General features: G+C 41.6%; 1 long non-coding RNA gene across 2 annotated transcripts; it reads right to left on the bottom strand.

Moving 5' to 3' along the window:
- Positions 1-613: 613 nt before the first annotated feature.
- On the bottom strand, positions 614-24,619 carry LOC128804674 (uncharacterized). 2 transcript variants are annotated; one of them, XR_008436150.1, is made up of 5 exons: positions 24,413-24,619; positions 22,727-22,838; positions 21,396-21,545; positions 20,929-21,011; positions 614-725 (listed from the first exon to the last, which is right to left on the bottom strand). It is a non-coding gene; the product is annotated as an uncharacterized LOC128804674 (long non-coding RNA). The 2 variants fall into 2 exon arrangements; XR_008436151.1 differs by lacking the exons at positions 614-725; positions 20,929-21,011 and adding an exon at positions 21,023-21,324.
- Between the last annotated feature and the right edge of the window lie 192 nt (positions 24,620-24,811).

Below are 24,811 nucleotides of genomic sequence, written 5' to 3'. Positions count from 1 at the left end.
GGCTCCTGCTTCCAGCTCCAATTGGCCAATTCTCTCCTTGGCCATCTGGGTGCTGGCAGGTGGTGGCACCTGCAGGAAGCAGAACCTGGCACAGTGGCACCAGCAGGGAGAGAAAATTGGGTTGTTGCTCTAGTCTCTGGCAGCAGCTCTGGAGGAGCTGTGTCCAACAGAAGATGAAAGGACCTCAAGACTACGGTAAGTTGTTTTCTTATCTCTCGGATGTCTTTTGATACATGTGATCCAAATAAATGGGTTCTCTGTAATAATTAGATCCTGCAACCTATTTAAATGATCCTATCACCAAGCACCTAACAGGAAGCATAAATAATTTACTCCTTGCTTTCTTAGTAAAACAAAACCTCTTGTTTTGTTTTGTTTATATCCACACAGAATCTTCAGTTAGAGAAATCTGCATGGAGCACCGATTAAGATATGTTCTGGGATGCCTCATCTTCCTGTGCTGCAGTAGCGCCTTTCTTTTAGAAATTAAGATTAATAGAGTGCAATTTGGTAAGCAAAGCCAGAGCTATAAGCCTATGGTCATTTGCTCAGAATGCAGGATTAAAGTAGAAAAAAATTACTTAAACACACCTTGCTGGGAGCACTGGGTTGTCAGGGCTCCAACTGCTTGACTGAGCCACTGTTGTGAAGAGCAAAGGTGGGCAGGGCTCATCCTCCTCTACAAAGTCACTACAGGGTGAACTTGGCAGGTTTCTTTGTTTTCTCTTGGAAAAAAAAAATAAAATCAGAGATAGAGTTAAAACTCAAATATTTGTGGTACCATATCTCTTCCAAAGCACTGCAACTCAGAGTAGGTGTTGGAGTCCAACACACATATATTTGTTAAACATCTACCCAAACTCCTTCATTTTTTGAAATAAGGTAGCCATGAGCATAAGAAATTTCTATTTGGACCTGTTATATATGGATAATTCGTGCAGTTGGGGTTGTATGTAATAGGTTGTAGTTATAGATGTTATACACTGTAGCCACAAAATGTTTTAGAGTTACTGGAAAAATCAAGGCAAAAGGAAATTTGCAGATTAAGTTGCCGGGCACCTAATTAGCATTTTAAAAAGCCCTAGAAAACAATGACCACAAAAAGCTGGCTATTAGGTCACACCCAAGTGAATCACAGGCAAGTGCCATCGAGGCCTGGACCCAGTCTCAACACCAAGAGGGAAGACAAGGAGGGGGACATCTGGACTCATCACTAGCTGATGATCTGCTGCTCAGAAGACATCAGCGGCCAAAATGCCTTCTCTGTGAGAGAAGACTGCATGAATATGCAGCTTGCCACAATGACTTATAGCCAAAGGCGGAATAAAAAGTATAAAAACCCTCTGCAGCAATACAATGGGGTGCAAAAACTCAAAGGAGCCACTGACTCTGTCGGGCCCCATTTTGCACCCGGAGCTGTGGTTGGAGGAAATTCGAACTCTAAATTGTTACGCAATCGCAAAATAAATTTATGCTATTAATTAATTAAGATTGGTTTGTCTCTATTTACAACAGACCTGATATTGCTTCCTCTATTTGTCCTCAGTTCTCCCATATGCCATGGAGAGAGGAAGTGCCCAAACTTGTAAATGGGGTGATCTCACTAGACAGAGGTGCTTCAGAGTTGTTATGTGTAATAGGCATGTTATGTGTAACGGGTATAATTCGCGCCATTTTTAGCATGATATATATAATATTAAATATTTGTTAGAATGTACCCATTTGTATTAGAAGCCCCCCCACCCTCTCAGGCAAAACCAGGTGTGTGTTGAAACCCGATTTACAAGTAAAAGGATGTGGCTCGCCAGGACAAGTAAAAGGATGTGGCTCGCCAGGACATGGGCCTTATCTGAAGCAGATATGGAGACACCCAGGCGCTAATCATCGTGTGAACGACCTGAGATGGATATCAGGAAAATCCCCCGGGCTGATACATGTGGATACTGTGTTCCCATAAATTTCATCAAGGGTTTCAACGACTCCAGATTTCGAATTGTTCTACCTTGTCGCCAAGAAGGAAATCTCATCAACTTATGGGACTCTGAATGAAACAAAGGACTGAATGCTGAAATCCTGGCTTCAGGGAAAATTTTCCCTATAAAAATCGCTTGTACCAGGATGGTGGTGTGTGGGCATAGAGGAAAACCTCTGCTGAGGCTGACTTCTGTGTCTCGCACCCAGCGCCGATCCCGGGCTCAGCACTGAAATGAACAGGGCTAATGCCTTTATTAATGTTCAGCTCTTTATTAAAAAGATCAGCTGGGCAGGGGGCTCGACGCAGAGCTCGCCCCCGCGGTTGTAGCTTTCCCAGGCAGCCGGAAGGAAGGCGGCGTGCAGAGTCTGTCACTGGAGTCCCGAGCAGCAGCTGTCCTTTCTCCTTTCCTTGTGGCACACCGGTGGCAAGAGGATGAGGAGGCGTGGTGTGCAGAGTCTGTTGCTGAAGTCCAGAACAACAGCTGTCCCCGCTCCTTCCGTGGTGGCAGCACCAGGGCTCTCTGTCTCTATCTCCCGGCTTCTCAGAGCCTAATATAGTCTGTTCTTTCTTAGGTGATGGCGATGGTTAAAAGCCAGTCAGGGGATGTGTTTCCCTCTTCCTCAGCTAGGGCATTTGTCTAGACTCCTCTATTGTGTTCTGTTTTTGATTTATATTCATTTTTATCTCCTAAAAATACTCCCATGATCCTAAGGGGTTTTTATTTGCATGTTAGTCCCAGAATGGCAGCGTGGAGGGGTGGGAGGCCAGGTAGTTTAGGGAAAACAAACAGGGCAATTAGCTAATTAGCATTTCAATATCGGTACTTAGCTAGAGTTAGTAGTTTTCTTTTAGTGTTGCCATGGGAACTAGGAAAGCCCTGCCCGCGTCTCTGGGGAACACGTGGAAACTGTTCATAACAGGCACTGCCCTTTTCCTTGTGACTGGCTAGTTAGATCTCTATTGCTAAAATAAATTTTTATTTTTGTTTTTAATTTGGCTGGATCATTTTTCATTTCTAACAGGCATAATTCGTGCCTATAGAGTGATATATAGATAGGAGTTTTTATATGATTAAACAGACACAAAGCAAGCGAACCAGGGCAAAGTGGGGAGGCTGTCTCATGTACGTCGAAACCATTGCAGACAAGGCTTCATTTACAAGTTAATGCAAGTGGCTCGCTTGGAGATGGACCATTTCTTGAGGTAATCTAGGAACTCCCAAGCAATGATTGTCCCAACAACTACCCGAGATTGGAATCGCTGGAATCTCTGGGAGATGCATCTCAATGTCGCTTCCCGGACCTTGGATTGTTCAACCCAGCGCAGAGAAAAGAGACTTTATGAATATGTGGGACTTTGAATGGAAAGAAAAGGCTGATCACCGAAATCCCAGCCTCAAGCAAATAAACGGTATAAAAACTGCTTGGGCAGGACGGGTGGTGTGAAGCATAGAAGATACCCTCTGCTACAGTAGTTGAACCTGTGTCTCACCCATCACCGATCCCAGGCTTGGCACTGTCCTTTTCTTTGTGGCTGGCTCAGATAAAATTTGATCCTTATAATAAAATAATATTGTTTTTCCTTTTAATTTGGCTGAGTCAATTTTTACCTGTAACAAGAGTGACAGTGCCACACCCAAACTGATGTCACCTTATGACATTTCACAGCAGGCACAGAATTCACAGAACTTACCCCAGTTTCCACCACAGACAGGACTTTTGTAGCACATTTTTTTTTTTTTTTTTTAATTCTCTGAAAAGTAACACAACTGACAAAAGTATTTTTGTGTCTGGCCTGGAAAAGAAAAGGCTCTGCAAACTCACTCTGACACCCAAAAGAAAAGCTGGGATATTTCTGTCTCTTGTATCTCTGATAGCAACTAAAACACAGCTTCTTAAACTCTGCTGGAGAGCCACAGAGAACTTTGGACTCAGGAGACTGCTGCCCTTGGACCTGGGAGGTGCCCTCTGCTAGGAGAGGGTGCTTGGACATCTGCAGAGGGAGCAGGGCTTTTCCAAGGAGGAATTCAGGCTTTGTGAAACCAGTTAGATAAGGCCTTGAGCAACCTGGTTTAGTGGGAGGTGTCCCTGCCCATGGCAGGAGCAGTTGGGATTGGATGATCTTTAAGGGCCATTCCAACACTTTCACACTCTGGGATTCTCTATCCCTTATTTTTGGTACTATCTCCTGTGCTCTGTTTGAGCCCTGTCCCACAGGCAGCTCCTCACAGGTGTTCCTGGGGAATTCACTGCTGTTTTCCTCATGTTCAGGACTCACTGAAGGGTTTAATACACGAAACATTGCCTCCTTCACTTTATCATATTTTAAAGAATCCTGGTTCAATTTTGCTCTCAAGCTGTCTTGTGGTGCAGGACCACAGCATGGCCCCATTTCCCTTTGTCTGTATGATTTTCCCCTTGAGCACACTCCTGGTAGAAGCCAGGGTAGGACTTCCCATCTGTTTACAAAGGCTCTGAACAGCAGCAAAGGACCAACCCCTCTACATTAGGGACAAAACACCTCTGAGCCCTTCTGTAGCTTGTGAGATTCTTCTTTGCCTGACACTAAAAGAGTTGGTGAAACTCAGATACAAGGCAAAAATGACATCCTGCCACTCTTCTCCTTCTCTGTTCTACTTCTGTAGAGCAGCCCCAGGGAATGTCTCCGCTCTCTTTAAAAGCTGGAAGAAAGTTGAGGCACCGGCCATGAATCTCTGCAGTGCAAAGGTACTTCAAGCCCCCTCTTTTCCTTTCTGGGCATGCCATAGCCTGGACACAGTGGTGGGACAGCAGCCAATAGAGCAATGCCAGGCATTCCTGCCAGGAGCAGTGTTTTTATACATCTGGAACAGAGCAAAGAAATAATGGTGCCACCAGAGTTACATCTGCATTCAGCATTCCCTGTTAACACCCTGCTTTGATAGCATGACTGTGCATCTTCATGGTCTCTCACCAAAGGGCTGTATTTGTATCTTTTTCTTGTTCATTGCTCAATAAATAATAATATTTTTCTTCATGGACTTAAATTCAAATATTCTATCCAAGCTGCATACCTGTGAGTAGTTTCCCTGTAGGCCAACTCCTCTTTTGAGAAGGATTTGGTAACAAGTGGAATGGACTAGCTGATTCCCAGCCAATTATTTATTCAGAGAAACTTCTCCTGCTTGTGAGCAGACTGCAAAGTCCTCAGGTCTGTTTCTCACTCAGAATTATTCATGGCTTTTCTCAGTGACAGATAGTTGGTCTGCAAAAATGTGCATTTCACAATTTTTGTGAAAAAAGCTCAGTCGAAGAAAGCTCAGTCACTCAGGGATCTGGGAACGTGACAATCCATATAAGAAATAACAACTGTGCTGCACTTTGGACACTGACAATGCAACACTGTCCTGGAAAAAGAGCTAAAGATGCTCAGATTCTAGGAAAAATGTGGTTTGTTTTTTTTTTTTTTGTCTATACCTGGATAGCTTTGTCCTCTATTTCTGTAAGGGGAATACCAGCAGGATTGTTCCAAGAGCCAGAGTTTTAGATGTTGATAGTTAATCCCTGTACCCCAAACAGCAGATACCTGAAACATTTTTGGCTGTGGAAGATGATGAACTATCAAGAAGAAAACTGAATTTCTTCTCCAAAGACAACTTCTGACCCACGACCCGTTGCTTGTTTCAGACATGTCATCTCATTAACCATAAACATGCATTACATTGTTCTTTTCCTTAGAAAGGTGCAGAAAGATCCCTATCCCAGTGAAGTCCACTGGAAATCTGCTGTATAGCCCCTCCAGGAAATGGTATTTTTCTTACTCGAAAGTGGACCATAAGCACTGTCATCTTTGATATGGTGCCTCTTATACAAATTTATCCTCCATATTTTTATTTCTCAGCAATAAACATTTGGAGAGTTTGTCTTTATAAACTGCTATTTTATCAAGCTGTATATTTACAGACATCATTTGCCAGTCCCTTTGTTCACTTGACAGCATCCAATTATCCTCTGAACTCCTTCACAGAGCACTTAATTTCTCACTTTGGCAATTCCTACTGTATTTCAGTGAACCTTTCTGCCCGAGCTCTCTACAATCTGTTAATAGCTCTGGCTTTTAAGAGCTGCAGACTCACTGACAATTCCCACCACCTTCCCTGTGGCACCAGGGTCTTTCTGCCCAGCTGGGCACTTGTCTTCCTCACCTGGCTTCTGCTGCACCCCCAGCTTTCCTAACTCAAGAATTTTTCTTGCTCTCTAGCTATTATTCTGCCCCTCACATAATATCTGATTCAGTCATGTTTAAGGTGCCAGGTACCCTCTACAAACCTTTACATTTTCCTTTCTACAAATGCTGGGCTACAGTAACACATTCCATGTAACCATGTGTTAACATTCAGTCTATTTTTATTTTGCAGAAATGCTAGCACTGACTCAAATTGCTCTTGCTTCAGCACCAGGGGAGGAGGGAGAGAGAGGATGATTTTGCAATTAGTGATGCCCAGCTCTGCTCCTCCTCAGGAGTTGACCAGCTGCTGTAGCAGCAGGCCAATGCTAAACATTTGGAAAACCTCCCTGGATTTTCTTCACTATCCTTACAACAAGTATAACTGGATACAGAATGATTTCCAAACAATTTCATTGTGTAAACCTTGAGTAAACAAAAAATATTTCAGACAGTGATTAATATTTCGAGGGGAAAAAAAATCCCAACCCTCTAAAAAAATCAACAGAAAACCCCTACCAACTACTTGGATTAGGATAAGGAAAATTTTATTTATGTGAGCTTCTGCTATGTTGTGACGTTGCCCTTAATACATGGCTTCAGCTTTAAGTACGAATCCATTTTTTAAAATACTCCTCGAGTGTTTTGAGTCCCTTTTGGACACGCCTCTCTCAGCCCTCCCCAGAGAGCACCTGTTTAACTCTGGCTGGGATGATGTAAGGCAAGATACATATGTTAAATGCGAGGGTGTCCTCTAGTGGTGGCAGGGCTGGATCTTTTCCATGGGACACGGGCAATCCAGGAGGAAAGGATCCAGGAAGGCCGATTCCTGTACATTCAGTGCTGCCCCAAACGCAGGCATTTGCTCTCTATGCAACGTTTTTGCTTTCTTCTTGTACCTTTTCCTTTCTTTTCTTTCCTACTTGCTTCATTATCTCCTGTGGGATTTCTTTTTCACTCCATAACATCCATACAAAAATCGAAACTACAGCTTTCCCTAAAGACAGTGGTGGGTTTAGGAGTTGGTGAAGTCATTAGAAAACATGCAAACTCAAAGTGGGATAACTTCATTTTGAAATCTGATGCTACTTTCACCAGAAATCTGCACTTTAATTTTCACCAGTGCAGAGTAAATAATTAATTCATAGTGTTCAGTACCAAACTGCAAACCCTGTGGCTTTCTGTCCTTTCCTCCATTTCAGCTACAGGTCAGCAGTGCAACACTGGGGGCTCAGGACACAGAAAATACCACTCTCAATCTCCTGAACAGCATTTTTCAGAATGCCTGAGCCCTCCTGAAACTAATTTCACATGGCAGGTGGCACTAGGTTGTTCCACTCATTAATTTTTGTTGATAATTATTATTTTTAATATAATTAGGGAAACCTCAGGAGCATGGGTTTGGTTCTGTTCTCAAATGATTTATCTTGTGAAAACTTTGCAGCCATTCTTATGAAGATTCATGGCCCTGTTTGTGTGTCTGTACAGGAATATAAAAGGAGTGTCAGCTGCTCTTTTTGCGCTCTGCCATCCTGTGGATTTGTTGGCACGTCATCAAAAGGAAAATATTTCTTTCTGTATGTTGCTACAAAGTAGCAAGAGGTGATACACAGTAATTACAGACAAGAGACTGAGCTGAGCAAAAGGAAGGAGAAATCCATCTCTATTCTTTGCCCTGTTCTGCTTTTTTCTTCCAGGGAGAGAGTTAAAGGGAAATTTGATGTGGATTCTTTGGGGCAATAAAGACCAGAAATCCTGCACACGAATCAAGATGCAAATGTTGCTTGTTAGTGTTGCTGTGCTGCCAGGGAAGGAAAGCAAAGTATTGGGGTTCCTGGGAGAATGAGGACATCCCCGAGGATACCCTGGCAGGCAATGCCAGAGGTCATCTTCAGGGTGCCCACACACCCTCAAACAAACACATCAAACCACAGCATCTGGAAATTTTTGGTTTGTGAACTTGGTCTGAAAACGTCTTGGGAACCACGAGAGTCTGGGAAATTTTCCATCCTGCCAGTTCTTTCCCTGCAGAATAATGCTCTTGCTGCCAATCCACAGCCTACAGAAAACATATTTGTTTTACCCTAAGGCTGTTTTTCAAACCCCTGGATGACTTCAGGTCACCTGAATGAACCGTGAGGTTTTGTGTGAAGTTTCATTTTTCTTGCTACAAACAAACTGATGGAAAATACAAAGATGGGTAGGGCGGGCACAGAAATTGATGGACACAGCCATTGTGAGATGGAAGCTCAGTGATGTGGGAACAAGGCCAGGAGGAAACAAGTTTGAATGATGTGTTTGGGTGTCAGCCTCCAGCAGGTTACAGAGTCCTGCAGTAAATGTGACTCCTTTCACTTCTGACAGTTTGGGGAAAACAAAGGTCAGAAGTTACCTGCTGTTTTGGATACTAGAATATCTGCCAGTGGAACATCAGATATTAATGATATTGGTGTTTTCATCTGATTCAAGACTTCCACTTCTGCTATGGAAGCATCTGCTGCTGTTACGAAATGTAACAGGCTATTGATCCATGACTCAGCTGCAAACAGTGGGAGCTTCCCTCACACTCCTCAGGCTCAGAGGATATTGGGAGCTAATGGCTCCAGCCCCACACTCTTCTCCCAGAGGATCTGCCAGGGCTGAAACAACTGCCCAACTGCACTGCCTGTTTCATGCTGACTCTCCAATACGCGCACTTGTCCACCTCTGACTTAAACCCTCTAGGCACAATAATGTCCCCATAACAGCACATCTCACTCACTCCATCTACGTGCTCATACTTCCCTCTGATTATTTTCAGCTTCTTTGAGACTGTTTCCAGTGGAGATAATTGTCAGTATTACACACTAATCCTGAAAGTATATTTTTCTTCCTAATATTCTTAGTCCTTAAAACACGGGGTATTTAAAAGAGAAGAAACACAGTTTGATGTCTATATTCTTCTACTTCAGGACTTTTGTAGAAAACCTCTTATTTCCAGTCTCTCATGACAATGTGCAGTGGGTGAAATGTAGAATACTTTTTAAATATAACAGTAATAAATATTTTAGTGGTAACTCCCTATTGTCGGACTTAGTTATGCTAAAAAAATTAAGTTACCTCAGTTATACGACTTCAGGTGGAGTCATAACATAAATACTTTTGATAGCCAGGTTTTACAGTGCAAGCCAAGAAAATGTTCTATATAAACAGAGATACCAAAATTATTTATTACTGCCACTGGTCAATGTTACACAAACCTTTCTGCATTCTTCGTACCACCTAAGAACAAGCACAATTCTCCTTTGCCTCATACCAAGTGATCTCACATGCTAGTCATGCTGAATTATGAGCCTAAATAGGCATCCATCACTGTGGAATTCCATCACTCATTAGCTTAAAGGTGAATAAAATGCTCAAAAAAAAAAAAAAAAAAAAAAAAAAAAAAAAAAAGTGACAGGGGGAAACAAGTGAGAAATGTGATGTTAATTATATAACATCAGAATTACTCATACATATCTTGTTATAGCTCAACATCAGCAAGACTGGCAGAACCATCCTCTTAAATAAAAAAAAAAGAAAATGTTTATACTTAGTAATTCCCATTCATTAATGCTAAGTAGCTTGAAACAGTTCCCAGTACCCAGCAAAGCATTGTTGGCAAAGTAGCTTCCAGTGCTGTGAAAATGTTCTATTTCTGTAATGCAATTTAATTGGTATTAATTCACTGAAAGGCCATAGTTACCAGAAATTTTCCTAGTACTCTTAGAGGAGCAGTGTGTGTAATTCCATCACAAATGCACTGCAATCCAGGATTCAGGACAGCATAGATACAGGCTTCCAAAAATCTGTCCCATTCCACACCACTGTCTGTCTTCCAGAGGTTTCTGACTCATTTATACTTATTCAGTTTAAGGCAAAGCTTGAGGAAATATTTTTATTATTAAATGACTAAAAGCTCTATTTTTCAGCATAACATCATCCACCAATATAGTTAAATATTTCTTGTTAGGTCAAATGTTCAACTTAATTAAGGAAATTCTCAGGGAAAATCTGATTTCTGTCAGCCAGTGGCAGGCATACAGGCTCAGAGAAAACAGATGCTCTTTAACAAAAATCAAGGCATTTTTGCAAGCATTAGACTGTGGCTTTATGCTTTATTTTGCTCTAGCAATCCAGTTTCATTAAAAAAATGCAAGTGGAGATGCATTGAGGTGCAAAATAAACTTGGGCCAGAACAGAAAAAAAAACAGAAAGAGACATGAACACCTTCCTCTCTCACTGCAAGTCCTCAAAGGCTCCTTCCATGTGCTATTTGCTTTTTTTCTGCTGAACCCCCTGGCCTCTGCTCACTTGAAAGCTGCTGAAGTTTTCAGCTAAAAACCTATCAAGCTTCAGCCTTAAACAAGGCCTTCACCAGTCACCTGTGAAAAATTCATATTCCTGACAAACATAATTTTGGTCTCACTTCACCAACAAAAGAGAATGTCTCTATAGGAGTAGAAACATTAACAACTAATCTTCATTAAAGCTCTTCACTGAGAAACACAATGGAAAACTTGCATCTGACCATGTAATTGGTCACTGCCAATTATTTTTTTCTGCAAAAAACCCTTCTCGTTTCATTTATGGTAAAGCTGGCCTCATTTTATGCCATCTCCTATTTTCAAATGGATGGGCAGCACAGCAAAGCCCACAGCTCTCACCTAGGCACCAACAAAAGAAGCCCAAGGAAAATTTTCCACAGTGCCAGGATGGCTCTGAGATGATCCCTGGAATGCACAGGGTGTCACTCAAGGCTCAGCAGAGCAGGGGTCCTGGGAAGTCATCCACACTGGAAAACTCAAGGAAGTGCAGGAACCTCTGTTGCCATTCAGCAGTTTGCACATTCCTTGGGGCTGGGCAGAGCTGTCTCCCCTTGCACACAGTTACAGTCGGGTCTGTCAGAGCCTCCTTCACACCATTTTTTTCCCCTTTTTTGGAACTAAGCATTTCTTTCAAACACAGCCACCAACCAGCACCTCCCTTGTTACGTGACAGCTCTGTGATAAATCTGCCATGAGGCTGACACGAAGACATGAAAGATTTTGCAACTCCCTAACCCATCTAAAAGGTTTCAGCTCCATTTTTCACTTCTAAGGAAAAAGCCTGAATGGCATCTGCATGAGAAAAGGGGAAAGGGGAGACAGAGCTGAGAATTCCACTCCACCCTGTAAAAACGCAACACACCATCCTCGGAATCTATGAAGAACAGAGAATATGTGTGTAAAACTTGCTAACCCAGTGATCAGGGCATTCTCCTAGGAGGAGGATTTATGTGTCTTTTATAGAAAGCCATGGCTGTATAAAATAAACTAGTCCCTGGAGATGGCACTGAAAAGTCAATGTATCCGGCCAGATGGTACAGCACACACACAGGGCCTGTAGGAGCTCCCCCAGCTCCTAGCAGAGCTCCATGCCCCAAGGACACAGCAGGGGCTTTGCTGTGTTGGGCAGCACTTGGGCTGATCACCAAAGAGCCTCTGCCTCCATCACAAACACTTCTTGATGCAAAACCAATTGCTACATGTACCCCTCAGCCTTCAGAGAGACCAAGATACAGATCTGATTCTGGTTTTATTTTATAGGCCAGCACAAAATGAAGTGTGAGGAGGCCGATAAATGCACAGAGCATGGTGCCATGGTTACCAGTGACATTAGATCCCTGGCTGAGCAATCTGCTGCAGGAATGATTTCTGTTTACACGGAATTACTCAATTATGTCAGCTGTGTGTCTATAAAATGTGATACAATTGGATTTCACAGATGCAGGAGGTGGTTGGTGTTTGCTCTGCCTGCATGGAGATGCCTCAATGAACTCTTTTGCTCTGCTTAGTGGTGACACTGCTTCCACTCTGGCTTCCCTGACCACATCAGCTCTGCCCTGACTCCCAAAAAAAGGATTGGCACTGAACTGGCTGAAATTGTGACTCTGTCATATTGTTCCAAGCAAAATAAAATGTGTCAAAAGGAGTTTAGTTTTTCACTCTCTCATGGAAAATACACCATTTACCTTGCATGACGTGGTAGAGGCTAAACAAAGCTCTGGAATTCTGGAAACCTGAGTCATTCCTGTCTCTAGAATTGCTAGCATAGCATGATACTGGTTGCAGTTAGCCTGCTCTAACCATGAGCCAAAGGCAGAGCAGGTTTCTGGGGCTGGTCCAGATGAGCTGTGACTACATCCAAGGATGGAGATTTCACAACTGCTCTGGGCCTCTGTTCCACGTTTTCCCAAGCTCACTGAAGCATGATTCTATGGGGCACATTTGTAAGATGAAGCAAAGCCTCCTCATCTTGCTTTGCATCTGTTTTTGCTACTTCAAAGTGGAAATAGTGTTATAATCATAATTTTTGAAGTGGTCAGAGATCTGTTAATGAGAAGCATGACAATTGTAATTTCCACTTACAAATTCAAACTGAAGTCTGAGAACAGCAACAAGTTTAAATGCAGCACGCAAAAGTTGGTTTTTTTCCAGAAGTAGGAGAAGGAATTTATCATGCTTCCAGATCTGATGCTAGACCTGTGCTGCATGTAGTTGCTGCTCAAAGAAAAGAGACATCAGTTTGGACTTTGGGGGTTTGGCACCAGTGACATGATCCAAGAATGAGAATTCCAGAGATTGCAATAGAAAGCAATCCCTCTAATGGGATAGAGGTTCCATTAACCAAACAGAGCAATGAGCTCTAGGGTAACAGCTGAGAGACAAAAATTATTGATGATAGTTGATAATGCAGCAACAAAAACAGATCCTCTAGGATTCGAAGGAGGAGGCAAGATCCTGCTGTGAGTCAAGTACTTATTCTTGTCTTGGATGCAGAATGATATGAAGTGAGACTGCAAACTAGTCACAGGTACTTGAACACTAAACTGCTCCATAAAGCTTTGACTTTAGGCATTAATAGAACAGAGCAGCTCGACTTCCAACAGCAGCACGAAATGCTGAGACCTGACTCTGGCTCTCAGCAAATGTCCACAGGACAAGCTGTGCCCTTGGAAAACATTGTCCCGAAAGGAAAAATTCATCTTCTGTGTGCTTGTGTTAAAGCTACACAACACACACACACCTGGGAATGTCTGGAGCTCCCCTTCCTTGGTGCCCACAAGAAATGTGGGATACAACATTACCATGGGGATGAGCAGGACAGCATTTGACAGGTTTATTCAGTTTGTATCACACTCAAACAGCAGCACTGCTGTGAGTGGCTATTGACAGTACCAGCACTGTAGTGCCATGGATTTTACACTCATAAATTACTCAATTGGCCTTAAGCCCTCCTTCTTGCCAACACAGCATCACAAATTACAGAGACACATCCATCAACAGCTTGCCATTAGCACAAGCAAGTGGACTGTTCCTACCAGTCTCTGAGATGATGATAGAAATTTTGTTTGAACACAGGAGTAAAAAACCAAAGGGTTTTTTTTTCTGAGATTCTGCCTTAGAAAAGTTTCTCTTGATGGTCTCAGGCTAATCCAAATACAGCTGATAAGTATCATTGGTGGGTTTTTACAACTAGTACTCTTTCATATCTCAGTTCACATCTCTTTATGATCCTTATCCTTTAAAAGCCTTTGATTGATGCTGTGAAAGAAAATCTCTGGAATCCTAATCTTCTCCTGGCTACTTTCAGCCACTTACTGTCAGATACCCCTTGCCAATGACACTCTCAAGCTTCAGATACTGGTCACAGATTCTGGAAATGGACAAATTCCAGTCTCCCTGCCCCAGCAGCCAACACACAGAATTTATCATTTACTTCCCTGTTCCCTTGGCACATACAAACACAACTTCTGCTTAGTCCTCCTTTGCCCCATAGCTACAGCAAACAGCTTCTGCATTTCCTTGTCCTGGGACTGCTGGATACAGACAATGGCAGATAAATGGGATGACTTTTTTGAGAAAACAATTATTTGTCATGTATTTGAAATTTTCTTATGGTGTTTTCATCACTGAGCTAAATGTGGTGGTGTAAGAAAGAAGGCAAGCTCAGCTCATGAGGAACTATAAGGAAAGATATGAAGGGGAACTGCTATTCTTTCAGTAAATTCTATCTATTTAAACACAATTTCAGGTCTGTGAGTGGATGTCAGGGAAGCAGAACAGAGCACAAAAGGGGTCACAGGAGCGCAGGGCTGACCTGCACAATCTCACACACCGCTGCCAAACCAACAAATCACTGAGGCACTCAGGTCTTAAACAAAATGGTTCACAGCCCTTCTGCAACACTGAGGTGAGACTTGGAAACCAAAAGACACAATTATTCCATTCATGCTTTCATCATCCTTTTATAAGACATTCCCACTGCCTTGAAGAGTGAATTAAGGAGGGGAGGATTAAAGATAGAAGAATAATAAAGGATGAAAAAAGGCAAAACATGAAAGGATAACAATGACACAAATACTCCAATTTCACCTCTCAGTAACAACTTTCATTTTTAATCCTTCACTGACTGGGAAAGGACTATGTGTATTGAAGAAAGTGCTCATATACAATTTGTGACTATTCTAATTAAATTTTCAAAAACCCAACAATGGGGAATTTCTACCAAGTTATATTGACTGTTCAAATTAAACTGAGAAAACTCAGTGTCTTATTGTGTCTGCGTCATTAGCTGAGTTTTCATCTGAATGGCAAAAAGCTGCAATTAATCCCTGATTTATTCTTCTTTTTCATTCTGTATGGACCAATGGGATTTAACAGCTCAGTTTTACTCCCATGCACATAAGCTCTTCTATAAAAGTGCTCCTACCTGCAAGTCCCTCATTGAGCACAATGCTTATTGCAGCTGGCGCTGCCTCAAAATCTGTAGCTCCCTGTAATTATGAGAATATTCTGTTCTTGCAGAATACTGTAACTGCAAAATCAGAGTGCTGAATTTTCATTGCTGTCCTTGGTAACCCCCACAAGTGATTTCTGAAGTAAACTGTAATGGACAAAGCTGACAGGCACTTGGCACACTCCTGGTAAGTCAGAAAAGGGCAAGGAAAGGGCTCAGCAAATGTCCCCAAAAGGATGACTCTGTTGACAAATTCTCCTGTGAGGGAGGAGGCAGCCCATCACTGGGATTAGCTCCTGACTGCACTGATTTGGAGCATCCCAAACAAGACAAAACAACTTCTTTCCCTCATTTCTAGCATCTTCTGATTTATGTGAGCCAAGCACCTATCAACTTGGACATGTACAAAGACATGCACATGGAAAAGGATTTAGAAAAGCACACACAACATTTTACCTTCTGAAGAATAAAACAGAATGTGTGTGTAAACAAATTCATCTGCATTTACATCCTTCCTGCTTTACACCCACCCATCATAGGAGAGGGAGAACCACAAATGTTGCTTTATCTTGCATTCCATATGGGAAGCAGTTCATGTTTATTTCTAAATACTTTTTATTTAAGACAAATATACCTTTACTAGCACCAGTCCTCTAAAACAGCCATTTCAGCAACCACATGTAAGATGTTCTGTTTTAATGATGAGAGCAGTAGTAACAACAGGATTTGAGGTGTCAGGGTCCAAGATAACCTCTTGGCAGAACACCAGGAGGGAGTTGTAGAAAATCACGCTATAAATCTCCTGAGGTGCTAAGACATTTTAAATAGTGAATCTACTTTATCAAAGTAGCAATTGTGTCATCTCTCTTTTTCCCTTTGCTTACTCTGGTTATTTCTAATGCACTCCCGTAGCTGCACTTAACTACTAGACAGTAATTGTGTATAGGACGGAGTGTGAAAAGCAATGATTTCACAACTACTTCTAATGCATCTAAAAGCTGCATATTAAAGAAAGTGGCAACACAAATGCTTAAAGATCCTAATGCAATTCAAGAAAGAAAAGGAAAAAAACAATCAGATGCTGTGAGACAGAGAAGTAGAAATAAAAGCAGTCAAGGTGTTGGTTTGAAGGCATTCTGGAGGCACCAAACCATCACTCAGCAGAGAGTGAACATGGCAGGGACAAGAACAAGAAGATGCAGAAGATCCATTTTCACACTCATGTTTGACCACTACGACAAAATAATGGTCCTACTTGCACAACCACATAAATTACAAACATGCTTCTCATAGAAGAATAGAGAATGAAGGAGAGAAGGACATTTTTCTCAGCTGATAAAAATCAGAGTTTGAAACCAGTGACTTATTGACACAGCAAATCCTCAGTTCAGAAGAAATGGGTAAGTGGTGCTGCCTTTAGTGTTCTTCTCTCATCTCTCAAGAGTAACAATTCAGAGCTCTCACATAATGGTGTGAGAAGAAGGTGCTTACATCACTACTGCCACTGTTCTACAGACAGGATGGAGAAAGTTCCAGTAACAGGGGAAAAAAATAGGATTACATATTAACATTTCTCTGAGAGAAGCATTTACAATGCCACCTCTTGTTGGGTGAAAAAGTGCATTTGTTTCTTTAGGACTTGCTGCATTTCTTTGTGGAATCTGCTCACTGTCCCACTTCACTGCACACCTGGCACATCCTCTCTGGAATTTTCTCCAGAACTGGATCCTGGCAGCTCAACAAGGGAGAAAAGCCATGGTCTACTGTAGTGCTTGGTAACTGGAGACACCCAAACTCCATCTCTGTTTTCTGTCCAAAATGTCACAGTTCTTCACAAAGATCCCATAGAAATAAAGCACTGAGTTTTAGGCACAGAAAGCCAAGAATTACTCCTATAAAACCCAGGCACTGAGCAGAAACAGAGCCCACAGGGGAGCAAAAGGTTTCACTTTAAATACACAAGTATTGCTCAGCTGGTGAAGATCTGCAAGAGCAGCTCTGGATTTCAGGCTGCAGCTGTTGTGTGACAGTCCCAGCACAGGGAAATCCTGCCCATTTCCACAGCCAGACAACTCAAATATGGAGCAGCTGGAAAGGTGGACACAAAGTAAACTCACTGCCAGAGAACAGGAGACAACACAAGGAATGTTCCTGCTGTTACTTCTAATATTCTAAGGAAATTGTCCAAGAAAATCATCAGGGCTTTTACATTTGTTCTGCTGCATCCCAGGAGGAGCAGCACCACCTGCACCACCCAAACAGGAATTTGCAAAGCTGATTTTCAGTGAGATTTTATCTAATTTAAAAGAAAAAATAAGGTTAATTTTCATCAAGAAGAATCAGAACCTTCATGGAAAACATAATAAAAAGTTTGCTGTTTTTAAAATTTCTATTTATTTTTTCCCATAAAAATCAAATCTATGCTCTGTAACATTTTGGACTTCTGAAATTTTCACTGGGATAAAACCCTAACTACTTGATGATCTCCAAGCTTCAGGATCACGTTTCCTTGCACATGTACAATGAAAAATATTGAGTACAGCTTCTAAGAAACCTTTCATTGCTGGGTATTTAGCAAAATTGATTGAAAGTAAGATTTTTTTTGCTCACTGGCAAATTCTGATAACTCAGTATTTATTTGCATTCCAAATCAACACAAAAATTTGAAATATTCATAGATTATGTAAAACAAAATGCACTTAACAATTTTGCGTTAGAGAAAATTGACTTTTTAAAGCAACTTAAGTGCTATTTTTGCTTTCTTGGATATACCTTCTCCTGGAAGTCAGCATGGGGACTTGTAGCCCTGATTTTGCCCAATGAGATATCATATGCATTAGGGTTTTTCCCCCCACCAATTCACGTGTGATTTTTGTGAAAAGAAAAAAAATAAAAGTGGGAGTTACTTAAATCCAGAGCTTTTCCTACCAGCTTATTGCTACATTTTAAAATTAAGCCCTTAGGTATCAAATGAAATTTGAAGATGAAAAGAAAAATATTTACACCCCAAAGTAGCCAAGTGACCATTAATCATTAAAAGTGAAAATCACCTCAAACCCAGATTTAAATTATTACATTAGAGACTTGAAGCTAAATCTTTCCTCTCTCACCACAACACTATTGCTTAGTGCAGGCTCTTTCCTTAGTTTTTTTTCTAGGAAAAAATCCAAAGTAAATGCATTTTTTTTTTCCTAAAGCAAAGCAGGAAAGAACCTAAGTCTCATGTGGTTCGTGGAATGGGAAAAACCTTCTCTTTTTATCTTTTAGATATATTTTAAAGCCATGTCTATTGGGACAAGCTGCAAGCTCCAATAAATCTCCAAGTGCTTCCACAGTTCTATATTTCACACTACAGCCCATGCACCTGTGTTGTGCAAAAGCCTGGGCTGGGTAAAACTCTGGATTATCCTCAGGAAACTGGAATAATGGGAGAAGAGAAGGAACTGACCCACACATGAACCTAAGAACTAAGCAGAAGGTGTCATTTTATATTAAACATAATCACAACACTTGGCCGTCTTTAACAAAGATCCTGGTTCCCCTGTTGGGGTGATCTGCAATCCAGCAGCCAAAGTCACTTGGAGAAACATGTCAGCACCACCAATTTAATGGCAATTGCTAGAGTCACACCAGTGCCATCTTTCCCTCTGCCATACTCTATTATGTTCTGAATATGCACGTGGACATCAATGACAGCCAGTGACTCACAGCCCCAGGGGACCCTGTTCTCATGGCTACACAGAGCAGGCCACACGTGTCCTCACAGCAACAGCCTTCACACACCACACACTAATCTGTGTTTGGAATGTCACTTCTAACATGCAAAAATGAAGAAAAAGGATTTGAGCCTTTTTAAGGATTTTTTTTTTTTGTAAGGGGCCATCAGAGAAGTGGGTGTAGCACGAGCTTCAGAGCCTCCAGTGCATCCCTTCAGCCAAGCAGAATAAATGACTCTAATTAGCACTGCTGGGGGCAGCAGTATGAGGCAGGTATTTATACACATGGGAACTCTCAGTTGTGCTGGACGTTCTCCCTGGCACAAAACAGGAGATTACCTGTGATAAGCACACAGTAATGGCAAGCTGCCTTTAGAGATGCTTTGTATTAACAGCAAATAGTGATTCTCCCAGAAGGGCCACTTTTTAAACTATCTGAAAGTGCATTATGATTAAAAGCATTGTGAGGCACTCAGAAGAGGTTGTTAGGCTGTGCCTAGGACAAACAAAATGGAAAGCAGACACTCCAGGTTGATTGCCATCATATCTGGTCTCATTCAAGAGACAGAAATTACCTATATTTATCCCATTTGCATCATACACATCAGTTAATGTCTAAATAGAGATGAGTGTACAGGATCTTGTGCTGAACTACACCAGTGAGTCACCAGAGAGGGGGACGGATAATCTTTTCTCTTGCCTGTACAGGCAAGATAGTATTTGTCAGCAAATGAAAGGCAATGTTGGGGTACAGGAAATTCTGATGAGAGAGACAAGGGAGGTGAAACACAGACAGGGGCCCAAATAAGCCACGGGATCTCCTTAAGTTCTGCTGGACAAGGCCCTGAGCAAACTGACTTAACTGAAAGCTGGCATAGACTATGCTTGAGGCATAGACTTGGACTAGAGGCCTATAGAAATCTTTAAAATTTAAAGTATTCTGTGATTCTAAGAGGCAACATGGACCAAAATAGAGAGGCAGTTCCGGGAGTCCACAGCATCTGAGCATCTACCTGGAACTATGCTTTTCTTTGAGAAGCAGCAATCTTTGTTTTCTTGCTGGGAGACACTTTTTATGATGCTCTGAGTGACAGAAGTCACATAACTATAAATCTCTCTCAGACTTGAAGAAAGGTGGGTTGTACAGGGACTGAAGAATATTGCACTAGAAGCCTTACAGGGGATTTAGGGAATAGAGGGGTTAGGGAAAGGGAAAATGCATCTCACTGGTAGCAACATCAGTTAAATCCAGTTCTGGTGCTTGCATTTATCTCCACAGTGCTTTCTATCATAAATCAGGTATTATTTTCCTTCTGCACGACAATACACAATACAGTCAGCAGCAACATCTGGGCTCTGCTTTTCTTAATAGCACCTTCATACAGTTATAATGCAAAATACAAGAACTGGAACTGGAAATAAACCAGAAATGCTAATTTGACACTTGGAACTTTATTACAGTTGCACAATTTAAAGTAATTTTAACTGTTTGCTGTTAGGTCATATTTTTCAGTAACATCTTTTTTCATCCAGAGGTGCTTTCTTAATCATCATCACTTGTGTTTTGGATGGTTTAGACTTATTTTTCCTGTTTTTTGTTTTTTTTTTTTTTTGTTTTTTTTTTTTTTTAACAAAAGGCCATGGGTCACTTTGAACCAATTTTATTTCCCTTTATGCAGTGAGTGTGCCCATGACTGTTCCCTGCCATGTTTCAGGATGAACAGAGCTTCCTCCCAGTGAGGTACAGACTGACCTGCAGGATCCCTGCTGTCTTTGCTTGATCTTTGACATCAGGCTTGTAATGAGGCAGGCCAGAAGTTTAGGCATGACACCAACATTTTAACTGTATTACCTTCTACTTACCTGACCACATCTATAAAGGACACAGGGTGAAAACCCTCACTTTATCATCCCTCTTAATGCTCATGTGTCGCTGGTGCTGGCCTCTAAATGTCTGTGCAACACTTCAAGTAACACTTCTGTAAACTGCCCCTCAGTGATAAAAACGCAACAGCATCCAAAACACTAAGGGGGAAAAGTATAAACCTGTCCTGATGTCAGCTTTGTCTCCCAGACCATTAGAAAACCACAGAGCAAAAGACACTTGACCTGATCTGCAATTTAACTGCAAATACAGCTGTGAATGTGTGGTAGTGCTTAAAGTGTTCCTTGCAGAGCAAATTCTTTCTTACACATCAGTTTACACCATTTGTACCTCTGAGAACATCAACTAACCTGTAATTTCCTTTAGCTCAACATTACATTGATCCACAAAGACCTTTGGGAACACTCCCCCTTCTCATTATATTTTTATTTTCCTGGAGAGAAAGAAAGGTTCATGGTCATAGATAAACAGTGCATTGAGTTTCCCTTCCAAGCCCACCTTAGCAGTCCATGAAAACACCTTCCAAAGCTCCTGCAGCCGGCAAAACTGCTGAGTGCAAACACCACCAGCACCTGGGGCTGAGGGAAAGGCTGGAGAGGGGCCAGCACTGTCCACTGACTCATCACTGTCACTGCTGCTCTCCAGTCAGGCTGAAGAAAGCCTGGGACTTTTGTTCTTGTTGATTTACCAGCCTCCTCTTCTTGTGTGTTCCCTGGGAGCACCTTGAAACGCTGGTGTCACAGTGGCTACAATAACACAATTTACAGTAATTCAGAAGCAAGTTAATTAGCTACAAATATATGCAAAGTTCACTTACCAGATCACTGAGATTTGTGAAGTGTTTGCATCCAGGCTCCCATTTTCCTATTCCCCTTGTTCTGCCTGATTAACACACAATGCATTTTCTTCTGTCTTGAGGTTAGATGTCTGAAGCTTTTCCACAGGAAATTACAAACAATTCACATTTCTTGAGTTAACATTCATTATTTCATTAGAAAGAAAAAAACAACAAACATTTTATAAGTCTTAGGTATTTTATTTCCCATGAAATCAAATAATCACCAGTACAGGCTGATCCCAAAATCTTGTTTACTTCCATGGGCTTGAAAAAATTATTTAATAAATTTGGGTCAAATGCTGTTTTAAGATTAATAAGTAATTTACTGTTGACCTTAGGCAGCCAGAATTCTATTTTGTATATTTACCAGGCTAGCAAATTTGAAATAATCCCCATCTACCATACACCAGCCAATTTTGCCTCTTTTTGCTACCATTAGTTAACAGTAACTATGAATTGGAACGATGTCCATTAGCTTTATTTAAATAATTTGGGAAAATTATTTTTAGCAGGGAAATAAAACCAGAAAGGGACCAAAGGAACAAGGAGGGAACAGGAGGAATTCACTAAGTGTCACCAATGTCATGACACCACTGGGTCCCTTCCCCAGGAACTAAGTGCAGCTAATGCTGCTTATGGATATAGATGGACAACACCCAGCACTTGATCAGGGCTGAAAAAATAGGTTTGTGATGTCCTCATGTGCACTATACAGACAGGGATTTCTGAATGGGAATGCTGAGAGGAAATCAGGCAGCTATGCTCAAACCCAAGCTCAGTATCACACTTGGATCTAAACTGTGAATGTGAGCTGCATCCGGAATGTTGCCCATATGTTACTTATTTACCAAGGGATTTGAGGAAAAGGAGGTTAAGTGGCACATTCAGACAAGCTCTGATAAATCACATGTGGAGCAGACACAAAATAAGGAGCTGCAGTTGTATGGCTGGAGGCAAAGGGGAGACAGAGAAATTGAAAGAGGGAAGCAAGAGGTCTACAGCTGAATCATGCCCAGTCTCCACATCATTTTTGGTTTTAACAGAATCCTTGGATGTGCAAAACCAGTTTAATTTGCCAATTTGTTGTTAAATGCTAGCCTGTGCTAATAACTACTACACAGAGTAGGTGAGTAACTTACAATAGTTCTTACAAAAGAAGGCATAAGTGTTACTGACAGCATCTTATACATCTCCCTGAACTGATTTTATGATACTTTCTTTTCCCATGCCCACTCCTTAAAATGAAATAAATTAGAAAAAAGAAAATTCTAACTATATTTAGAAAGTGTAATGAGCCATCCTTGACTTACTATTTTTCTGACTGACCCTAAACCTCCAACTGCTCATGTTCTGTTCCATCCACACAGGTGGGAAAGCACAGTGACACTTCATTCAGGGCAGAATCACACCAGTTTAGAACCACTGAGGATCATAAATATGATGCTAATTAAATGGGTGGGGAGCAGGGGAGACATCACACAAAACCGCCACAAAATCTCGATCATTTCTGTGAATAAACACCCAAAATGCAAATTCTACAGCTGGCAATTGCAGAGAAGCTCCTCTGGCTCCCAGCAGATTTCTTTTCAGCAGGAAGATTAATTAAGGTGGGTTGTTTTTCTTTTCTTTGCACACAGGAAATTCCCTCTGCATCTGCCACACAGAGTGATTCTTTCATTTTCAGGAACAGGAATTCAAAGGAATCCCTGAAGCATTATCAGAGTTGGGCTTGTGCTAAATATCAACCGTACTTATCTTCTAAAAGATGCTATTTGTCTTATTTGAAACATGAACACTAATTCAAGGCTTGCTATCATTTTGCCTCTGCATTGCTACAACAACTAAAGAAGTTAATGGAGTACATAAAATACTGAAATAACCCAAGTTTGCCCCCCAGCATTTCTAGTTCCCTTTCTAAATTAGTTCAGGGAAACAGCAATTGGGTCACTCTCATTTTAGATCTCCCAACAGCAAAAAGGCAGATTTCCCTGATTTTGGTAAAGAAGCTGAAATTGTTGGTTAATTAACAAAGCCATTTAACTTTAGAAATCAATCAAGTCCCAGAAGTGAATGTCAAGGCTATCTTGAGTCAAGAACACTGCAAAGGAATAAAACAAGGTTTTATCAATATCTCTATGCCACAAACATGTAGAAGAATACAGGGCTTTATCCAGAACATGAAAGAAAGAATTTCAGAGCGTCAGAGTTGAAAGCAGTATTGGCAATACCTTCAGATCTGTCATGATCAGGGCCATAGTGATTATTTTTTCTCTGCCAATCACAGAGGGGAAGATAAATCACATCTCTGATTTTTTTATTTTTGTTTTTAAACAAAAGAAGGGTCATTCAGGTTGAAAGCTGTACAGCTGGTTAGAAGCAGCACTACCATTAGCCACAAAGGACAAGCTTAAACAGAGTCACAGGATCTCACACTGATGCCAACAAAGCCTCGCTGCTTTGTAGCACCCAGAGAGCAAAACCAGACAGATACCTGAGGAATACACAAATCCCAGGAGCAAACTGCAGTATGCAAGGAAGGGACACAAAACCTCTATGGACAACTCTGCTGGGGCTGCTGAGGGTCCGAATGCCTCACCAAAGTGCTGCTTTTCCCTGGACAATCCTACCAAAAAAGTTATTACTGAAAGTCCTCACCAGGACAGCCCACACAGCTGTGCCAAAGGACTCCACAAACATTGTGATCTGGGGGATAATAAACAATAACTTCAGGACACACAGAAACACAGTGTTTTTCTATACAGTACTTCTAGATTTTTGTCAAAAATCCCTCCGTATCTACCAGTGCTCTTCTGAGTGTACAAGTCACACCTATATTGTTTCGGGGTTTTATTGTTATTTTTATGCAAACCTCCTCAGAGGACTAAGTGGGCTCAGGGGGTAAAAATAAAGATTGAAATTTTAAGTCCTATGACAACAGAAAGTGACATACTCTCAAACACCATAACAGGGGAAGGGTATGAACAGCCCCAACTCACCTGACCCAGCCCGGCAGACATTGATTCCCCCTCATGGGAACATTCCTGTCCTGCTTTCCCTACAGCTCTGTGGAAAAAAAATGCAGCCCAGATGCCAGGGTCTCTGGTGGTCCAAGGATCAAACTCAATTCCTAAAATATTTGCACTACAAGCAGCCAAAAGTGTTCTGGCAAGCAGCAGGGGCCGTGGGTGCTGTGAGGGGACCCAGTGCTGGGCGTGGCCCTGGCGACCCCTCAGCCTCACCACAGGGGTAAAATGGCAGCCTGCCCTGAGGGAAAAATCTTCAAAAAAATAAACATTTAATTGCCTTATACACACTGTTTTATAGGGAAAACATGTTTCCCTGGGATTTGACAGCAAAAGCTAACTGGCTGATGTGGGTGGGATAGTGAGATAGTT

The sequence above is a fragment of the Vidua macroura genome, chromosome 3, assembly GCF_024509145.1.
Source record: "Vidua macroura isolate BioBank_ID:100142 chromosome 3, ASM2450914v1, whole genome shotgun sequence".
Classification (NCBI taxonomy): domain Eukaryota; kingdom Metazoa; phylum Chordata; class Aves; order Passeriformes; family Viduidae; genus Vidua; species Vidua macroura.
The sequence above is the reverse complement of the archived record's forward strand: the minus strand, read 5'-3'. Positions and strand labels throughout refer to the sequence as shown.